The sequence below is a fragment of the Acomys russatus genome, chromosome 15 (assembly GCF_903995435.1).
Source record: "Acomys russatus chromosome 15, mAcoRus1.1, whole genome shotgun sequence".
Lineage (NCBI taxonomy): Eukaryota > Metazoa > Chordata > Mammalia > Rodentia > Muridae > Acomys > Acomys russatus.
In genome coordinates, this window is record NC_067151.1 from 46,404,797 (window position 1) to 46,425,879 (window position 21,083).

The 21,083-nt window shown below is 36.8% G+C and overlaps 1 pseudogene; it reads left to right on the forward strand.

Moving 5' to 3' along the window:
- Positions 1-14,169: 14,169 nt before the first annotated feature.
- LOC127199029 (transcriptional regulator ATRX-like) lies at positions 14,170-19,775 on the forward strand (annotated as a pseudogene).
- Positions 19,776-21,083: the final 1,308 nt, after the last annotated feature.

Below are 21,083 nucleotides of genomic sequence, written 5' to 3' on the forward strand. Positions count from 1 at the left end.
AGTAAACATTAGTTTTATATCCCGAGAACAACTATCCACAAGAGATCTTGTGATTAATTAGGTTTGTGGGCTGTAAGTGTGTCAGCTCTGACAGGAAAGGCTTCACCTACAGAAGTGTTACAGCACTTCCCTGGCTGCTGCAGGGAAGGTGTAGTAGTTCTTCTCCAGAAAGGTAAGGTCTTCCCCAGTGACAGTGTTACACCTGTGCGCCAGAGGGAGGTGTTTCCCCAGTAAAAGCTATGCTCCAGGCGAGAGGGTTACAGCTCTCTTCTCCTCTGAGAGGTTTCCTGACAATCTGGAACCTAGGAAACAGCAAAACCTTACCCAACAGGTTTATTGCGAAGGAAAACACAGAGGGCAGCTGCCTTTGGTGTGTGTGTGTGTGTGTGTGTGTGTGTGTGTGTGTGTGTGTGTGTGTGTGTGTGTGTGTGTAGTGGGAGTGAGGGTGGGTGAGCTACAGCAGAGAAATGAACAAAGCTTATATAGCATATCTAGGTAGGAGGCAGAGCTTTTCAGGGTTCCATGGGATTGGAAGGATTTCTGTTCCTGAGCTTGGGTGAGCTCACGGATTCGGGGGGTGTTGTGCTCAGGGATTGATTGGAGTTCTGTTTCTTTTCCATGGTCTTGGGCTTGGAGTCAAGACAGGCTCAGGGTGTTTCTATTTTGCTTCTTTATCCTACAAGGACCTTTTTAAAATAAAATCTGCCTGCTGTAAAGATTGTGTTTGGCCATATTTAAGTTACCCAGAAGCTGAATCTGAATAAGATGCTAAGCACGACTCATCTATCTTTCTTGTTTAGGATGTGATAAAGCTTTAATCTGCTACAACTTATCCTGTATTAGTAGCCATTGGGAGCAAAGTCTCTAGAGGTTAGAGAAGAGCCTTTAAGAATTATAAAATGACAGTTGGAAACTTGGTCATTTAATGTGGAGTGCTTAATCTGAATGCAAAAGCAATATGGATTGGCAGTGAGTAGTGATGGCATCAGCTGTACCATAAAACTTGGTGAAACTTTTTTATGGTCATAAATGATATTTTTGCACATCTGTCATGCTGCCTTGAAAGCAAAATATACTGTTGAAGTGGGGCATCATCTCAGTGGAGATCTACCACTCACCACAAAAAACAAGAAAGAAAAGGCCTAGCATGCCATACTACCGCCTGGCCCCTCTGCTCTCCTGCGCAGAGACAGAATGAAAATGGGAAAGACCTGGGTACTTCGTCTCTATGTTACAAGATATGGTGCTGGCCTCCTGTACACCATTCTGAGATTCAGCCATTATTCCACTTTAGCGATGCCAGTAGGGCCCAACATTCTCATCGACCCACCTTAGGAATGGTCCTGTGCATCTCCATTGGTCACTCAGGACCCCAGCTCGGTCTGGTCATGAGTGAGAGCTTGGCCATAGGATGAAGCCCAGTCCTTAAGGCCACTTATATTTTCTTGAAATCATCCCAACACAACCTGTTGGATACCCCGTATAACAAAAGGTTTGCAATAACATGGCCATTCAACAGTATAGCTGACTCTGTACTGTCTGAGATGTGTATGGGGAATCACTCCCAAAATGACCTTGGAGGTAGTACAGGGCTTCAATACTTACATACATTCACCCAATGCCACAATTACACGGGAGTTCACTGGCCTCTGTAACCGTACTTATATAACTGTTCTGCTAGTTGGCACAAATACTTGGTACTTCCCAGAGGTGTTAGGTGGGCATGAGCCTCACCCTTTGTGCATGGACTAGGGCATTAGAGCTTAAAGTGGGATTTTGTGTTACGGTTCAAGTCCTACGCAGAATTTTGTACTTCTCAGGTGACACTATGTCTGATTATCTGGCATATTTTCCTAAATCCATTCCCTGACACTGAAGAGAAATAATGAAGGCTTTCCCGTTTCCCCCCCTCACAGGGTTAGGAATTGCTGGGGCTGCTAGAGTGGGAACTGTGGTATGTGTCCTGCAGGGCAGCAATTAGGAAGACTTGAGTGCAGACCTGGCCGAGTGAGAAATCTGTCATAGAAAAATCTATGTCATACCTTGAGCAGTCCCCAGTTCCTTAGCTGAGGTGCTCCTGCAGAACCAGAGAGGCTTTAGGCCTTCTATTCCTATAGCAAGGGGGTTCTTTGCTTAGCTCCGGAGAACAATGTTGCTTCTATTCTAAACTTCGGGCATTATAAGAGATTTGCTTGCTTTAGTGAGAAAAAAGCTACAGGACCTAGGACATCACTCACAACAGAAAAACTGGCTCCAATCCATGTTCTTCTGGTCTTCCTGGCTAACAACCTTCATTATGGTCCTGGCAAGCCCTCTGCTACTGTTCTTGATACTCTTAATCTGTGTGCCGTGTTTAATTAGTGCTTTAATTTGCTTTATCCAAGACAGAATTTCCAGCACTGAACTCATGGCTCAGCTCTTAGTATTCTCCAATCACCCTTGCCCCATACTCCTGTAAAGATGATCAGGGTGAATCAAGGATTTGAGTCACTCACAAACCCCAGCAGAGGATGAAAGAGGGTGGGAGGGTTGGCTGTGATAGTGTTTTAGGATAATGAACACTTGCAGTTTACTCAGATCCCAGAGACTGTATTCAACTTAAAAATACTGTTCTGGAGTGTCCTTACCTTTGCTGCTCTTTGCCAGGTGAAGAGCTGGACAGGGGAGATGCAAGGCAAAAGTCTCTTCTAGTTGACGGCATCAGTCCTTCATACAGTCCTTCAGATGGTACTAGGTCCAGGACTCCAGAACAATTACAAATTAGCTACACAATACAATCATTATTGTGACCTTACTATAAGTCACTCATATGGTCTTTTTTTTTTTTTTTTTTTTTTTTTTTTTGACCAGTTAACTGTTGCTCATTTTCTACCTTAAATTTTTAAAACACTTTTCAATTTAACTCATATATTAAGCCAATTCAACTTCCCAGGTAAAAGGATCTACAAAAGAGGGGGCATTCACATTTGCATGAAAATTATGTAGATACTTGCTTGCAAGAAAACGTAAAGTTAAAAAACATTCAAATGGAAACAAATATACAATTTGACACCACGCTGAAAACAGTGTAACATGGAAGGGGATTGATAATTCTGGTCAAGATAGCATTCTGAAAGGGAAATGTTGGATTATGCGTGGATCTCCAGTAGGCAATGATCAGGGATCATGTAACGTGATGGAGGCAAATCTTTGTTTGCTATGATTTCACCTTCCAAGAGACTCTATGAAGAGCAACAGGGAATAATTCTACTTCTTCCCTTGCTCTTTCAGTGTCGGTAAAATAACAGCATGGTAATTTACAATATTGTGTTGTACAAGACTATTAAATCCCTGGGCTCTTGATTAGTTTTTTAATGTACCAACCTAAAATATTCTGAAGTTAATTTTGAGGTAGCAATTTGAGTATGGTTTATTTCTTTTACATTACTCTGTATCATCTACTTTAGTTTAATGGAAGCTATCTTTGAGTAATTTTAAAAAGTGAGAGAGCTATATCATTAGTTTTGTTTTTGCATTACATAAATGTAAAATATGAGACTTTATTTTACTTTAATTACAAAAAATTTCTTATATTCATCACTATAGTTTTGTCATTTCAAAAAGGAACTGACTTTTAAAACATTGAAATCTATGGAATGTAAAATATATTTTCTAATAATAATTTAATAGTTTATAACAACTTTCTGAGTTGTATTTCCTTAATTTTTTATCTCATAGTTTCTGGCCAACATCAAACCATCTTACATAAAATCTACTGTACATTCTATTTAGCAGGGCCTTACTGTAGCTATTTGACACATATTTTGGTAATAAATAAAGATAACTATTGTTTATTTAGCTCTTGAATTGCAATTTTATGACTACTTAAAATATGTACCTATTAAATGTTAGATATTTCTTATTTTAGGATGGTTACACATTTCTTCCATGGATGTACTGGCATGGTAAATATTAAAGAGCATGTGTTGTGATCTCCAATACGCCCCAAATCTTAAGGAATTTTATATCTACAGAGTGTGAACTAGGTACAGAGACCAATTGTATCTCTTATGTAGATCTGTTTTCCACTCTCTGCACACTGCAAGATGACCCTAGGAAAAGCTAGAACTGAAACCTGAAACCTCTAAGTTGACTGACATTATACCTTAGAGCCGACTAACATTGTCAAGAACTATATATGTCATGGAAGTTAAAAATGTAAAGAGGTGGAGAATGAATGTAGAACTCATGTTTAATTCTGTGATTGTGGACTGAGCAAAGGTCAACAACAAGATAAAATATGAAGGCTCATTAAAGTGAAGCATCATGGAATGAAATGTGATAAATACTTGAACACCACTGAGAAGTAATTTTAATTTTTATTAATGGTCCAAGTGCTGCATGGACATTCAATCCTGCCATGACTATATGCCATATATTTTCAAATTTCTATGAACAGTCTGTTTTCCTATTAGATTCCACTGAACAGACAGTAAAATGACTGACAAAAGGGTGTATCTTCTTAATGACATATTTTTGTGATTTGTCATCAAGTTGATTTTTGTTTCAAATGAGAATTTACATTCATGTTTCACAAAGAAAAGGGAAGTGTTTTGACTAGATGGAATCACCTTATCTATTTACTGACATATGTTTCAATATATTTATATCAAAAGCCTTTTACTATTTTCCCTACCAAAGGCAACACATAAAACATAAGTGAAACCCTTATGTTCTATTTTATGCTCTATCTTAGCTATTCACCGAGTTCACTCTGGGAAGTAACTCCTTTCTCTATGTCATATTTTCTGAGATCATCAAAGATAATTTTTTGAGAATATTATAAGATCATATTTCTTCTCTAACAATTTGTTTCAATCCAAAAACCAAATTCAATAATATTGATTAAAAATACTTCTCATCACCACACATGCTACTCTAAATATTTTCTAGGTATTTTATAATTTGTGTGTTCACATTTAGACTATGGTTAAGACAAATTATTTACCCTGAAGGTACCTAATTACAGAAGCAGCATGCCTTTCAAAACTGTGTGAAATTTTCTAGTAGTGAAAACAAGGAAAAAGTTCCAAACCTAGATTTACCTGAAAATGACTATGCCAATACATTTGAGTCTCTGTATTAAGTCACTAATACTTTATTCTTCATCTATTACAGTAATCTGTAAAAGCAGAGATTAGGTTGGAACCTTACCCTCTTGGGAGATATTTCTACTTCCCATGATTATGTACATCTTTTAAAATTATGACCTCAATTTTGTAGCTATTCATAAAATTGTAAGACTATAAGTAATGATACTTTATATATATATATATATATATATATATATATATATATATATATATATATTATTGGCAACAAATAAGTAATAAAAATTTTATTGTTAATTTAATATAAATTTAATATAACTTTTTTTGTTTGTTTGTTTGGTTTCTGCTGTTCGTTTTTTAGACAGAGTTTCTCTGTGTAACCAGCCCTGGCTATCCTGGACTTGCTTTTCAAACCAGGCTGCCTTTGAACTCACAGGGATCCTCCAGCTTCTGCCTGCCTGAATGCTGGAATTAAAAGCGTGAGCCACCATGCCTAGTTACTATAACCTTTAAAAATGACAAGAATAATGTTTTGCTCTCTGATTTGAAATAAAATAATGTATTATACATTATAGTTTTATTAATTAAAGGTTTTATACATTTCTATATGTTTTGGTTAAATTTATCCTTATTCTTTCCTCTTCAACTTTTCTTCCCTGCCCTCCTATTATTGAAATTTCTTTTAACTTAAATTTGAAATGAGTTAGTTGATTTATTTATTTAGTCATTCATTCATTCATTCATTCATTCATTTATTCATTCATTTATCTTGGTCAAAGTCCCATCCCCCTTTTCTCCCAGTCCAACCCTCCTTCCTTTCCCTTTTCTCCTTTACCTATTCTTCAGAAAAGGGGAAGCTGCCTTCCCATCCCCCCTCAGCTCATCAAGTCTTATCAGGATTGAACATGTCCTCTTTCCCTGTGGCCTGGCAAGGCAGTCCCACCATGGGGAAGTATTTGAAAAACTGGCAGGAGTCCACGTCAGAGAAAGCACACAGTCCCCTTAGAAGACCCACAAGAAGCCTTAGCTGCCAATGAACTCCAGCCCAAGCAAGGTCTTTGGTTGGTGCTTCAGTCTCAGCAGGCCCCTCTGGGCCCTGGTTACTTTTTTCTGTTAGTCTTTTTTGAAGCTTCTGTCACTTCTAGGTCCATTTCTCCTCCCTCCCTGGCCTCTCCCCGTCAACTCTGCTTTTCTTCCAGGCTCCTTAGCATTGCCCAGTGTTTGGCTGTGAGTCTCAGCATCTATTTTGAGGTGCTGCTCGCTGGAGACTCTCAGAGTAAAACTGCTAGACTCTTGTATGGAAGCATAGCAATCTGTCCTTAATAGTGTCATAGTGTTGGGGTTTGGTTCTTTCCAATGTGGTAAGTCTTGGGTTGGGCCAGGCATTGTTTGGACCTTCCCTCAATCTCCAATCAATATTTATGCCAACACAACTTGTAGAAAGGGTAAATGTTGAGTTGAAGTTTATATGTGTGGATTGGTGTTTCTCTGCCTCTACCAGGAAACTTGTCTATTTAGAGTATATCCTCTTCAGTGTCTATGGTCTCTGCTATTAGGAAGTTCATTTTTTTACTAATTAGAGTTACTTTCATTTAATCAAACTTATGATGTCATTGTAATATTTCTGCAGTTTTACTTGTGTCTAGTGATCTGTTTTATACATGTCACTGTCTTAATATATATTACACATATTATTTAATTTAAGAAATAAAGGAGAAATAACCAGTAGGACATATTTAAATTTCCAAAATTTGTTTTTACCCCTTGACTTAAGCCAAATAAACTTTGTAAAAAAAATTTGGCCTCCATGTTATTATCATTCCCTCTACTACTCGAAAATGGAGACTGATATTAAATATTAGCTAATGTTAATTAATTCTAATGAATTCATAAATTTTTGCTCACAGTTAATTCTGGTAAATACGTATTCATAATTGTGAAGATTCAACTTCCTTAAGTATAAGCAAAGCAATGGTGAACATGAGTTCAGGGTTTTGTTGTTGTTTTTGTGGTTGGTTGGTTTTTGTTGGTTTTTTTGAGGGGGTATGTTTGTTTGTTTTGTGGTTCAACCAACACAGCTGGAGCACTTATATTGCTGTGAAATAAAATCATTGGATTTAGTTCTCCCAGTGAAATTACATGGTTTTTAATACAATTTCTGACTGCTCCTTGAATTCCATACAGTTTATCCCTAGCTGAGATTAAGACATAACACAGCATTAACATGAATTATTTTGCGAAAATTCATAATATGTATATACACAATATTTTGAACTGTTTAGTAAATTTAGGTTAATGTCCTATTTTTTAAAATATTACAAGAAACCAGAGAGCTAACATAGTGATTAAAAACTATTGTATTCTTGGAAATGATTCATATTTGATTTCTATCACTCACTTTCAGAAATTAACAACTCCTTTAACGGTAGCTCCAAGGGATTTTATGATCTGTTGTGGACTGTCAGGCACAGGCATAGACACAAATATATACATAAAAAATAATATATATGAGAAATATATCTATGTATATATGTATCTATCTATCTATCTATATGACAAAGTGAGTAAAACCCACCAATTATTTTATAAGGCATAGATTATTTTAAATTTGCTTTTAAAAACTTAATATCACTTCATATTAAACTTTAAAATATGAATACAGTGTGAGACATTATTCCAATATGACTTTTATCCATTAATTTGTTAGGCAAAATTTTTACATACTGTTTTTCATATAAACTTCAGAATTTGATCAAATCCCTAAAGGTGAATCAGAATCAATCATCTCACTATACTTCAATGGATGAAACATATAATCATAACATAATTGAATACTGATTTAAAATTGATATTTAAACCTCTTGAAATTATAATGCTAGAGATACTGAAAAATTATTGGTCTAAAAATTGTTACTTAACAGTCCATTAGGAAAAAATACAACATAACCATGCACTCAGTATGGAAAGAGAAAGTCATTTCATAATAAAGAAATATATTTACAGATATATTTACTCTATTTTATGTTTATTATTGCACTTTTTTAATTATAGGAATCTTCCCTACCCCTTCTTCCTTCCAAATGTTTCCATACAACCTTCCCTACTCTCCTTTAACTTCTTGGCATCTTTTTTCCGTCTTTATGGCATGCATTCATGTGTGTGTGCTCGCACATCCATTTGTGTGTGTATATGTGTGTGAACATGTACATTTTTATTCTTAAATACAGAACAATTTGTTGTGTACATATAATGATACTTTTAAGCATGTATTTTCAAGAGCGACCATTTGATACTTGATAACCACTCTTGGCAAGGCTTCCTCTTCCTCTTTCACTTCCAGAACTCAATCTATGTAGTTGTGTAGGGTCGAGGCCTCATTGGATTTTCCTGTGAGCAGTTTGGCATGTTAGTATTTGTTCTCTTTGTTCAGCTCATATTTGTGCAGCCATGCTGGTGAGATTTCATGGATTTATTTTTGATGTTACTAGGAGACACAGTACCACGGCAAACACCCTGATCCTCTGGCTTTTACAGTCTTTTTGCAGCATTGTTCATTAAGCTTCAGTTAATCAGATAACATCCACTGAGAATGTGCTCCACAGCTACGTATTCACTGGTTGTAGTTTTCTGTCTGTTGCAGATAGAAAATTCCTTGGTGAAGGATGTGGAATACATGGCTATGGCATAAGAACAAATGTTTATAAATTGTTGTTAGGAGTTGTGCTAGCTTAGTAGTTAGTGGTTGTAGATTTCCCTCCAATAACCATGACTTCTATTTTAATGGTAAATTTATCATTTATTCAAAGAAGGGGTTTTTTACTGGAGGCTTTAATTGGAGAGAAAACCATGATTGAGCAGTGTTTCTGCCTAATTTAATTACTTTGTATGTTAAATAGTTATGGATTTTAGAGTCCTGCTTTTACATATGGGACACTAGCTGGTCCAATACATGTGATCTATGATCTTCATGAAAGTTCTTACTGTGAATTTACAAAACTTGATAGTATGATGGATCGTACCCGAGGAACAATACCTGAGGTCTCCATACTGCATGGGTACATGCATATCTGTACACATATTAGCATCCATCTACACACACACATGCACACACGCACACACATGCACACACACACATACAGAGAGAGAGAGAGAGAGAGAGAGAGAGAGAGAGAGAGAGAGAAATAAAAGAATAAGCAAGTACTGGCCATATGTCTTTAATCTCAGCTACTTCAAAATCATGTTGGGCAACATGATGTGATGATACTACAAAATGAAATGAAAATATAAACTAAGGCAGACCTCTTGAGGTCTTTGTGTGGATTAAAGTATATAAATGATAAAGGAAAATATTGATTTTAATAAATGCAACCTTTGTAGGGCTAAATTTACAAATTATATGCTCAATTTTTCAACTAAAAATATAGAAGGATCCAGAGGGTCCTAGAAACATACAAGATGAACATGAGGATGGGCAGATCTGGGCCCAGAGATCCTGCCCAAACTATGGCACCAGCCAAGGACAATATGTGCAGTAAACTTTGAACCCTTACCCAGATCTAGTCAATGGACAGGACATTCTCCACAATTGAGTGGAGAGTGGGGTGTGACTTTCACACCAACTCTGGTGCCCCATATTTGACCACGTCCCTTTGATGGGGAGACCTGGTGGCACTCAGAGGAAGGATAGCAGGCTACCAAGAAGAGACTTGATACCCTATGACCATTTAAAGGGGGAGGAAGTCCCCCTCAGTCACAGACATAGAGAAGGGTAGTAAGAGGAAAATGGGAGGGAGGGAGGAATGGGAGGATACAAGGGATGGGATAACAGTTGAGATGTTATATGAGTAAATTAATAAAATATATTTTAAAAAAAGAATATATTTTTCCAAGTATATTTTACAAAGCCTACTCAAGAAAAGTTATGGTCATTGAATTCCCAGATGTTTTTTAAAAAACAATTTAAGCATTCTGGTTTTCTCTAATAAACACACAAATATATGTTGCTGTGTTTAAGAATCATCTAGTATATAGAGAAATCTCACATGCGCTATAAAGTTGCGATGGAGCCATATTTTCTATTTTACCTTATTCTAATCTCTTAAGAATATGTAGTGATTTGTAGGCAAATGGATTGAACTAAAAACGATCATTCTGAGTGAGGTAAACCAGACCCAGAAAGACATGTATGGGACACACTCACTTATAAGTGAGTAATAGCCCAACATAGATGCTCTCTGAGAGACTCCACCCAGTGGAAGATAAGGACAGATGCTGTGACTTGCTGCTGGACTACAGCTGAGAGCGGGAAGAATGTCAAGGTGAGGGGGTAATGGGTGGATTCAGAGGATTCAGAAACCCAACAAGAAGACTATCAAGTCTGGCGGACCTAGAGCCAGGGGGGCCCTGCACAAACTGTTGCGTCAACCACAGACATGAATGCAGTAAACTTAGACCCCTTGTTCAGATCTAGTCGATGGATAGGTCATTCTAAACAGTTGTTGATAGAGCAGGCACTGCATCTGACATGAACTATTGTGCTCTCTCTGATTTGATCACTTCCCCTTGGTCGGGAGGCCCAGTGATACACAGAGGAAGGGAAAGTAAGCTATCTCGATGAGACCTGATGGGCTGTGGTCATATGGTGGAAGAAGAAGTCCCGTTCTGTCAAAGGTTTACAGGAGAGGAAATAGCACAGAAGAAGGAGGGAAGGTGGGAATGGGAAGATTCAGTAAAGGGATAAAAATTAGGATATAATCTGAAGAATTTATTATAAATTAAATTTAAAAAGTAAAAAAAAAAAGTACTGATCCCTTTCATTTTGTCACCTTTGTTTATGATATTATGGTTAAAGAATTGGAATGTGTGTGTGTATGTGCATGTTTGTGTGTGTATTTGTAAAAATGTATAGGTATATGTATATATATGCATGTATGTATATACGTATATATAGGTATATATGTATATACCGATACATATACTTAAAGCAGGAAAAAATTTGAAAAAAGCAAGGGGGTGTGTACAAGGGAGCCTTTGAGGGAGGAAAGGAAATAATAAAGTAATCATATTATAATCTTAAATATTATAAAAACAAATTACTCTTGACTTCAGTATAAATATTTTTTTCATGCTCAAGATCAAGATTAAGAGGCACTTATTTGATACTGAATCTCTCTCTCTCTCTCTCTCTCTCTCTCTCTTTAAGTTTGCATGACAAGTTATATAGTTATATTCCTTTTGTGACCAAGCTCTTTTGTTTGGAGAAGACAGAAGTGAATATTTTATGTGACAATGTTTGATAGAAGTGATGAGATACCAGGTATGCACTCAGCTTCTACGTACACAGCCCACAAGCAAATACTCTGGAGTGCCTGGTTCTATGTGCTCATTTGGGCCTATGAAGTCCTGTTTCAGCACTAATTTAAACTAAACTGTAGTATCTCCTTTTTTTGTCATTTTTTCCTGTGACTTTATGTAGTGTTCTCAAACTCTATAATCATCATATATGTCTGAGATCTAATTTCTATTGTTATAAGGGTGCCTAAATACTTAAAGAGATTTTTTTGTCACTTTGGAAGGGTGTCTCACCCAAACTATATTTTTTGAAATATCTAGTATTTATCTTTAGATGTAAGAGGTCATAATTCACACTAAAGTTTTCCTGATCTGATTATTTTAGTATTCAGTCAGACTTCCACCTTCGTATGAAAAAGGAAATGAACGGTAGATACTAGAAGACATTGTAGCCTTCCTTGTTTTTGTATATTGAGCTTGGAGTAAATGAGCATTCAAACTTATTAACACCACTCTGTATTATTTAATAATCATCAACAGTCCTGCCATGTTATGTAGTTAAATAGCACCATGGGAACATTAAACATTTTTTTACTAGATTTCAACACCTTATCATTATGGAAGGAAGACACACACACACACACACAATTTGTAATTAAATAAATCACTATAGTAAAAATTGAGCAGAAAAAACTTTCTTCATTATATTTAATTGTATTAAATCAACAGCAAAGAGACCAGTAGTAAATATTTTCTAATTCTTTCTTACAAAATAAGGGCAGAAGGTACTAAAAGAGGCATGAATATTAAATATAAAGCAAACAATTCAAACATGTACTTGAATACATAAACTATTTTACAGGCAATAGTTCAACTAAAATAAATTAAAGCATAAAATTATGTTCCACTAAAGTATTCTCTCAAGTTAAATAAACTTCTTTTTACATAGGAGGCATTCCTTTCAGTGAAATAACAGAGAACATGACAACTGATTTCTTTTGATAACTTCTAAATATTTTGTGATTTCAATAAAAATGGGCAGATATTATGAATTTTATAAAGACTTGGATTTGTATTATAATAATAGTTGTATTTTGTTCTAAATTTACATTTATGAAAGTGATGGTCTTAATAAAGCTAAGAGAAAAGGCATGGTAATTAAGATATATTGTTAAAGTGTTCCATAAAGTATGCAGATTATACATTTATAGAGATGACAGAAATGGAGAATAAAGAAAAGAGAACCTCTGCAGTTCTAAGACCAAGGTGAGAAAGAAAGCCAGTACTTTAGAAACAAACTCTAACATTGGAGCACCATTTTCAACCTCTAGTGCAGTATATCTGACAGACATATTTGTGAGGCAGGAACTTTGAGGACTTGCTTACCCTGTCTTGGCAGAGTTTGGCCATTGACTGTGCCTGTATCCAAGCTTGCCCATTCTTAGGCAGGATTCTTTCTGTGGAAGAAATGAGGACCTTTTCCTCAATGGCTGGTTTGTCACACACATTTAAAGCCATCTCCACAATGAGGCTTCTGATGTACATCAACTTCTTTGAGGTAGACTGTGTGCTCCAACATTATAGTTTTGAGTGACTGTTCAGGCATCAAACTGTCTCCATCATATTTTTATTTTGGGAGCTTCTAACCTGCACTTCTGGATTACTCAGGTAGTTAAGTTTTATTCCTTCTTAAGACTCTGATAGTGTTGAAGATGAGATAGTTTAGTCTTAGAATTAAGCTTAGTTGTTTAGGGGTTAAGATGCTTTTACATCTAGATAGATGTTTTAATTTGATAGAGATGATATATGATAGATATTGATCTATATTTAGATTTTTAGACTCATCAAGATAGGAAAAATATTTATTTCAAGGTTGCCAAGCACAAATAGCAAACTTCATGAATGTAACATTTATATAGTTCCTGACTGTTTTGCAGTTCTTGCTGTATGTAAATTATTTTATTTATGTGCAATAATATAAATGTATGTGTAAAAAAGAAATATAATAAAATATATTTAAAAAAGAAAAAACCCACCAAACAAAAGCAAAAAGAAAGAAAACAAATAATCTACAAAGTTTACTCTCTTAAACTGGAAAGCCTAAAAGAAATGGATGAATTCTATGACCCAAAGTAAAGCAAGCAGAAGCCAAGAACCTAAACAGACTGACACAAATGAGATTTAAACAGTAGATTTAAACAGTAATAAAATTAAAATGCTTTGTAGCTAGAAAAAAAAAACTCCAGGGCCAGATGGAGTCACAGCAGAATTCCAGAAGACTTTCAAAGATGGTCTATAGCCAATCTTTCTTAAGATATTCAAAATAGAAAGAGCACTTCCAAACTACTTCTTTAAGGCAGTATCACTCTAATATCCAAGCCAAGCAAGGACACAGCAGGGACAGCAAGGGCATCTACAGGCATACAGGAAGAACTGCCAAGCAGAAAGACGTGCCATACCCAAGGGTGAATAAACCTAATATTGTATAAATAACTACTTTACCAAACACCACTTACAGATTTGGTGCAATCAAGTTCAATATCTTCATCTCATTCTTTGAAGAGATTAAAAAAAAAAAAAAAAAAAAAAAAAAAAAAAAAAGCCCTAAAATTCATTGAAAGCCTCAGGAGACTACAGATAGCAACCAAACAAAACAAAAAAGCACACCTGAAAAAATTTAAAAATTTTTCAGGGAATACTGTTGGCATTTCTGCTTGGATGGGAAAATGTTCTGGTACTTGAGAGACCAGGACCCACAAAGCTCTGAGATGGGAAAGTATCCCAATCTATGGACATCCTGAGACAAGAAATCCCGGCTCTGAGAGGAAGCCGCATCAGCATAGACTTTGTAGCACCCATGGGAGAGTAACTGAAGATGAGCTGAGGAGATCATGAGCCTCAGACCCTGCTCGTTCTTCAATTCTCCTCCCAATTGTTTCTCCTGATGAGAGGCAACAAAGAGATTTATTGGAAAGTCCAGGGAGTGGTGGGATGAATCCAATGCTGGCTGCTTCTGCTCCCGCAAGGCACAGTAGATAACTGTGCCGACACCGTCTTTTTATTTTATTTCATTTTATTAATTTATTCATATTACATCTCAATGGCTATCCCCTCACTTGTATCCTCCCATTCCTCCCTCCCTCCCATTTTCCACTTACTCCCCTCCCCTATGACTGTGACTGAGGGGGACTTCTTCCCCCTGAAGTCTCTTCTTGGTAGCCTGCTATCCTTCCTCTGAGTGCGCCTTTATATAGTCTTTCTGACATTATAGAGCTTTCTAGGGCAGAGATTTCCAGGGTGAGGATTAGGGAGATTTCAAGCCCTCAGCTTGAGGAAGCTCAGGGATTGGTGTGGTTTTGTTTAGACTTTGTCTCCTAAAAATAGCATAATCTGGAAAGGGTCCTACTGAAGGGCTGTCTTCTGTGATAGTTACAGAGGCTAGAACTACCATTATGACATTGAGTGTGGGGGGAGGGGCCTATTTGAATTATGGTTCAAGGGAGTTACAAAGACTTGGATTCTGAGCTGAACAAAAAAGCTTTCCTCAAACAAACTGTTAATTTATAGTGAGGGAACACATTCGTTGTCCATGTTCTTGGGTGACAGTGCCAGGCCATGTGAGGCTCTCTTCCTGGGAGCCTCATTTTTAACAGAAGAATCAAAAGGACTGTTCTTACTGACGGATTTTTTTTAAGTAAGTTATGTACACTCCTCAGGTCAAGTGTAATTTATATTGGTATTTGGTTGACTTTATGTACTAGAAGTACCATAGATATAGATTTTTTTTAATCATTGATGTCGTCATTCATCCATCTGATAAATAGCAATAATTCCCCATCATATCGTCTGAGGGAAGATTTATGAGACGGGATCTTCTTAGATTCCTGCCCCACCCCATCAAGGGAAAAGTTTTTATAATATCCCTTTACTAGCACACACTGATAGTCCGGCCGACAAAATGGCGATGTTGACGTAGCTTGGTTGCCATGGCAACATAGCGGTCTTTCAGCTTTGATGAATGTCCAATACCAGCTCCGGAAACAACTAAAATTCCAGTGATTTTGATAGGAATAGGCAACTGCCAAAGTGGTGAGAAGCTGCACCCATGGATTGTTGAAGCCAAGCAGGCAATCTGAGCCGAAAACGTGACTGTTGATAACGAGAGAAAGCAAGTTGAATACGCTGGTGCAGGTGCTTCGTGATTCCTGGGCACATTCATAAGAAGAAGCTAAGATATGTTTTCCAGAATGTGCAGTGAACCAGTGCGCAGGTAAATCATTCATTCTGAAAATAACTCTGATATAATGGAAAATAGTACGGAAGGGGAAACTAATGCCTCAGAGAAGCCTATATCAAGAGCAAAGAGGAAACCCTCAATTGTGACAAAATGTGGTGAATCTGATTATAAAAAGCCCATGGAGGAGAATATTAATCTCAAGTTTACCTGTAAAAATTCAGAAAGTGTTATTTCTATGCAAAGTTGGCGGAGAGGTACAGTGGTTTTACAATTAGATCCATTGCTGAATGATTTTAAAGGGCCTGAATTTAGAAGCAAAAGTGAAATGAAAACGGAGTATCTCAAAACCCGCCAAGACAGATTTAATGGGGCCGTGAGATGCACTGCCTGTGGGCAACAGGTCAACCATTTTCACAAAGATTCCTTTTACAGACACCCCTCCCTGAAAGTCCTCCTCTGTAAGAGCTGCTTTAAGTATTACACGAGTGATGATATCAGCCGTGACTCAGATGGAATGGACGAACAATGCAGATGGTGTGCAGAAGGTGGGAACTTGATCTGCTGTGACTTTTGCCACAATGCCTTCTGTAAGAAATGCATCCTGTACAACTTTGGTCGGAAAGAGTTATCTACAATAATGGAACCAAACACTCAATGGCACTGCTATATTTGTCACTCAGAGCCTCTAATGGACTTGGTCACTGCATGCGACAGCGTATTTGAAAATTTAGAACAGCTGTTGCAAAAAAATAAGAGAACAGAAGTTGACAGTGAAAAAACCAGTAAAGCATGTGATCATACACCTAAGTTTTCTCCAGAGAATAGTTTCAGCTATAATGTAGACTCATGCTCTGGTTCTGTACTGTGCCCTTACTCAGCAATAACTGTGCCCAAAGAGATGATGAAGAAGACAAAGGAACTGATTGAAGCAACATCTAATACAAACTCCAGTTATATTAAGTTTCTAAAGCAGGCAGCAGATAATTCAGAAATGAGTCCTGCTGTGAAGTTACGTCAGCTGAAGGCTTTTCAAGCTGTGTTGGCTGATATCAAGAAGGCTCATCTTGCACTAGAAGATGACTTGGATTTGGAGATTCAAGCTTTGGATGTTGCACACAAAAGAAAAAGTACAGAGGAGCTAAAAATTGCAAATGCTAATTCTGAAACAAAAATGCAAAAAGGAGAAAAATCCTGTCCTTCAGGGAAAAACGGTGCTTTAAGGTTAGATGCTAGCTCAACATTAAAGAGCAGAACCAGCAGGGACTTCTGCGTAGAGGAACAAAAAGTAAATAAAAGTGATGAACACACAGGACTGAATAGGAAAGATGCAACTCGGTACTCACTTACTAACATATCTGAAGTGTTAGACACGGGTATAGTTTCTGCTTCTTCCTCAGTTCCAGAAGACATGTTTGAACGCCTTGATATTGCTGTGGAAGTTCAGAGTTCAGCTGATTTTCAAGGACATAGCAACACAGGGACTGAGCCAGACCTGGAGAACGCACCTTTAAAACTAAACACTTCTTCAGAAGATGGCAGAAGAAACAGCAAGTCAAAATTCACAGCGACAGTAAGAAAAGAATTGTATGTTAAACTCACCCCAATTTCCCTTCATAATTATCCAATTGGATGTGCCGACACCAAGAAAGGTCCACAAGAGAAAGATGTCAGTAAAAGTTCTGGGTTGGCCCCCAGTTCAAAGAAATGTGGACCTGGAGAGGAAAATAGTAAGGATGAACTTTTAGTTGAAAATATTGCCTCATTACTCTTAGAAGAATCTGACCTTCAAAGATCACTATGTGTAAAAGCCGAACCCTTGAGGCAAGAGACAGAAGCCAACCCTTCAATATCAAGTTCAGAAGAAGAAAGCAATGAAACAACTAAAAAGAAGCAAAAGCTGTCTGCTCTTGAAAGAAAAAGAGATATGCAAAATTCTTCTGCTGTTGCTATTGATAAGCCTACACCCAATAAGGTGCCCACAGCTAAGCAAGCAAAGATTGCAGATGAAAGCTCAGTTTCTGATGGAACGCCACCCGTCTTCACAGAGGAAACCCAGATGGGTCACTCTTCTTCAGACACTGGCATTCATGAAATGGAGACACTTCATGAAATTCAAACAGGAAAAGGCACTAATGAGAACAGGAAACACGAAAGTTCTACTTCTGGTTCAGATGTTAGCATTATAAAAGGTAAGTCAACTACAAATTCTATAATACCTAAAAAGAAATGTCAAAACTACTTCAAGTCTTCTAATTCTGAGTCAGAATTAGAAAAAGAGATAAATGTCATGAACAAAACTGGAGCTGATGGAGTAACCACAAAAAGTGTTTCATTTAAAAAAGTCCATGACTTTTCTGAAGTAAAGAGTAAAATACCAATGGATATTAAAAGGCTGGAGAAGGTGAACATTTTGCAAGAGTCATCTGATGACACTGAAGCGAAGGAGGAGGAGACTTTCTCTACAGTAGAAGTTACAGTCAAGAAAGACAAAAGTGTGGTGGAATCGAGAGACCTGGTTTGTAAGAGGCAGCGGCCTAGTATTTTCTCTGACGGTGCTGAAAATCCTTCACAGAGAGAGGAGAATGTAAAGTTTCGTGAAGGCAAAATAGTTGCTAAAACTAAAAGCGTCAAACATATGAAAATTAAGACATGTAAAAACGTAAAGAGTACTTTTTTTGTTGTTGCTGATACATTTCCAAAGAAAGAGCCGAGCGAAGAATCTTCACAATGGGCCAAGAAGCAGAGTGGGCAGGAAACTGCAGCAAAAAGAAGGAGAACTACACACCGGGAAGAAACTGGGCAAAGAAAGCAACAGCAGGAACCTTCATTAGGTGGTACCAGGAGATTCGCCGAGGGAGAAGAAGTTGCTCATTTTCTTATAGGAATGAAACACAACAAGGAGAGAGAAAATAAAGATAAAAAAATAAATGCTGATAGTGTCGAGAAGTTGACAGGCAAAGGAGATAGTTGTGATTCTTCGGATGATAAAAAGATTAAGAATCAAGTGCCTGATACAGAGAAGAGAAAATGCAGCTTGCCAAGAAATAGTTCCAGAAAGAGGCCAGAGTGCTTATCATCTGATACTGAGACTTATTGTTTGAATAGACAATGTTGCTATTCTTCCACTAATAGATGGAAAACAATTGAATTGAGAGAAAGAAGGAATTTAAATTCAAAGAGAAATGCCAAGGAAACACAAAGTGATTCATCATCATCTGATGCTGAGGAAAATTCCGAAGATAAGAGAAGGTGGAAGAAACAAAGAATTTCAGCCCCCCAAAAAACAAACAATGCCAAACAGAAAAACGGAAATTCCTTAACATCAATTACTAAAAGGATGCCAGCAGATACTGTTTTATTATCTTCTGATGGTGATCACTATTCTGGAGGCAATGGGAGCAGTGATGAACCTACAGCCACACCCTTGACTGAACATTTACTGCCCTCTTCTCATAGTAGCTTTTGCCAGTCTTCAGGAGATGATGCATTACCTAGATTCATGCCTGTCACAAACTTTAGTGAGGGCAACATCAGTGACCTTGAGAATAACATTGCCAAGAGGATGCTTTTAGAAGAAATTAAAGCCAGCCTTTTCACGGATGAGGAGGGGTCCTCAAGTGATGAATCATAGAAAAACTAGCTGAGTTGGACAACAAAATTAAGAATCCGCAGGAGACAAGGAAGCCTCAAATCACGTCAATTCTGAACCAGAATCAGACTTTGTAAAAATCTAAGAGAGTAAGAAACAAAGACTTTTCAAACTATAAACTGTGAGAGATGAAGAATTTGGAGAAGAAATTGTCTAAAGTCCAAAGAACATGAAGAAGCCAATGGCAGAAGTGGAAGGAGGTGAGTGGTTAAGATTCGAAATGTACTCATTTCCAAGAATCAGTAATTAGTGAAGTCAGTGAAATTGAGGATGGACAGCAACATAGAACAAAGTCAGCAAAAAAAGTAGAGTTAGAAAAAAAGTATTGGTGAGATTACCAACAAAAAATTTCAAGAGGACTCATTTAGTCAATATGAGAGACATTCTGAAGAAAGGAGAAGGCTGAAGTGGGGGAAATGATGAATCTAAGTCACCTGAAAAAGGCAGAACTAAAATGTGGAAGATTTGTAATGTTGATAAACTAAGAGCAGAAAAAAAATATTCGTGATAGTATTTTCACATCAAACAGGTTTTTGTCCATTCTTCGCCTCACCTTTCCTCATTCACTCACCTCCATTTAACTTTCCACTTCATTTCACATATTTCATTTGCCCTTTTATCTTCCCCATCACTTCTATTATCTATTAAGTCCATAGTAGAATTACATCACTCTACACCTTTCCTTTGCCCATACCCTTTCAAATATCTGCCCTTACTGTCTTTCAATATATGCCCTCCTTTAAATTAACTGTTACTGCATACTTGCATGTTTTAATATATGCATATATATTCCTAAATACACAATATAATTTAATCAGTCTGTATAGTATTCTTTCTACTTATAGCTTTGGTGCTGGTGCTTTGTTATTTGCTAACAAAATGGTGTGATTTTCCTTGGGGGAAATAAGCCTATTTCTCCTTTCATCAGGTTTCCTTTTTGGACTTTTAGTTCTATACGTTGGGTTAACTCAATGTTTGCAATAGTGACACACATACCTAGGTAATTATCAATAGCTTTCAAATTAAACTTAACACCTTTTCAGCAAAAGGGAAGTCATTCATGGTACCTAAAACTTCAACATGTCTTCCCCATTCATAGTCTCATACAAAATTTCACTTGTGTAAGAGTGGTTTTGTATTTTATAAAGGTCAATTATATGTCATCATATAGGTAGATGTTAAATGACACAGCATACTAACAGATCAAAAATATAAGGGCTATGTAAAAAAAAAAAGCTAGGAAATATTTGAGTATAGTGTTAAATGAAAGGCCTAAGGAGATGGCACAGTAGGTAAAGGGCAGGGACTCCTCTTGCAAAGATGCAGAGGGTCCAAGTTAGGTTCCCACCAATTCTGACAGAAGCCTCAAAAGCACCTGTAACTCTGGGTCCAGACCATCTGACACCAGTTCTGAACTACGTGAACATTTGTTATATATATATATTCATATAAATGTATACACACATTAAAAACTAATAAAACTAAAACATGATAAAATATTAAATGTCCATTTAAAGAAAGGTATAAACATTACCTATTTTAATTAAAGGTGTTTATAAATAATAAAGCAATATTATAATAATAAGAAATCCTAAATATTAGCATCTTGACATTATTAACATTCATTTCTCAACATAAAGTGTTACTCACTTCGCATTAAAGTGAGGTTTTCATTTTACCAGAGGCATTTAACAAATCAGCATTCATGTTTTTCACAAAACAAAACAGAATCAGAAAAATATAATTGTAATGTAAAAATTTAGCCAAGAAACTTACAGGTTTTTTTTGCCCATTTTTCACTGTTCAAACAGTATCA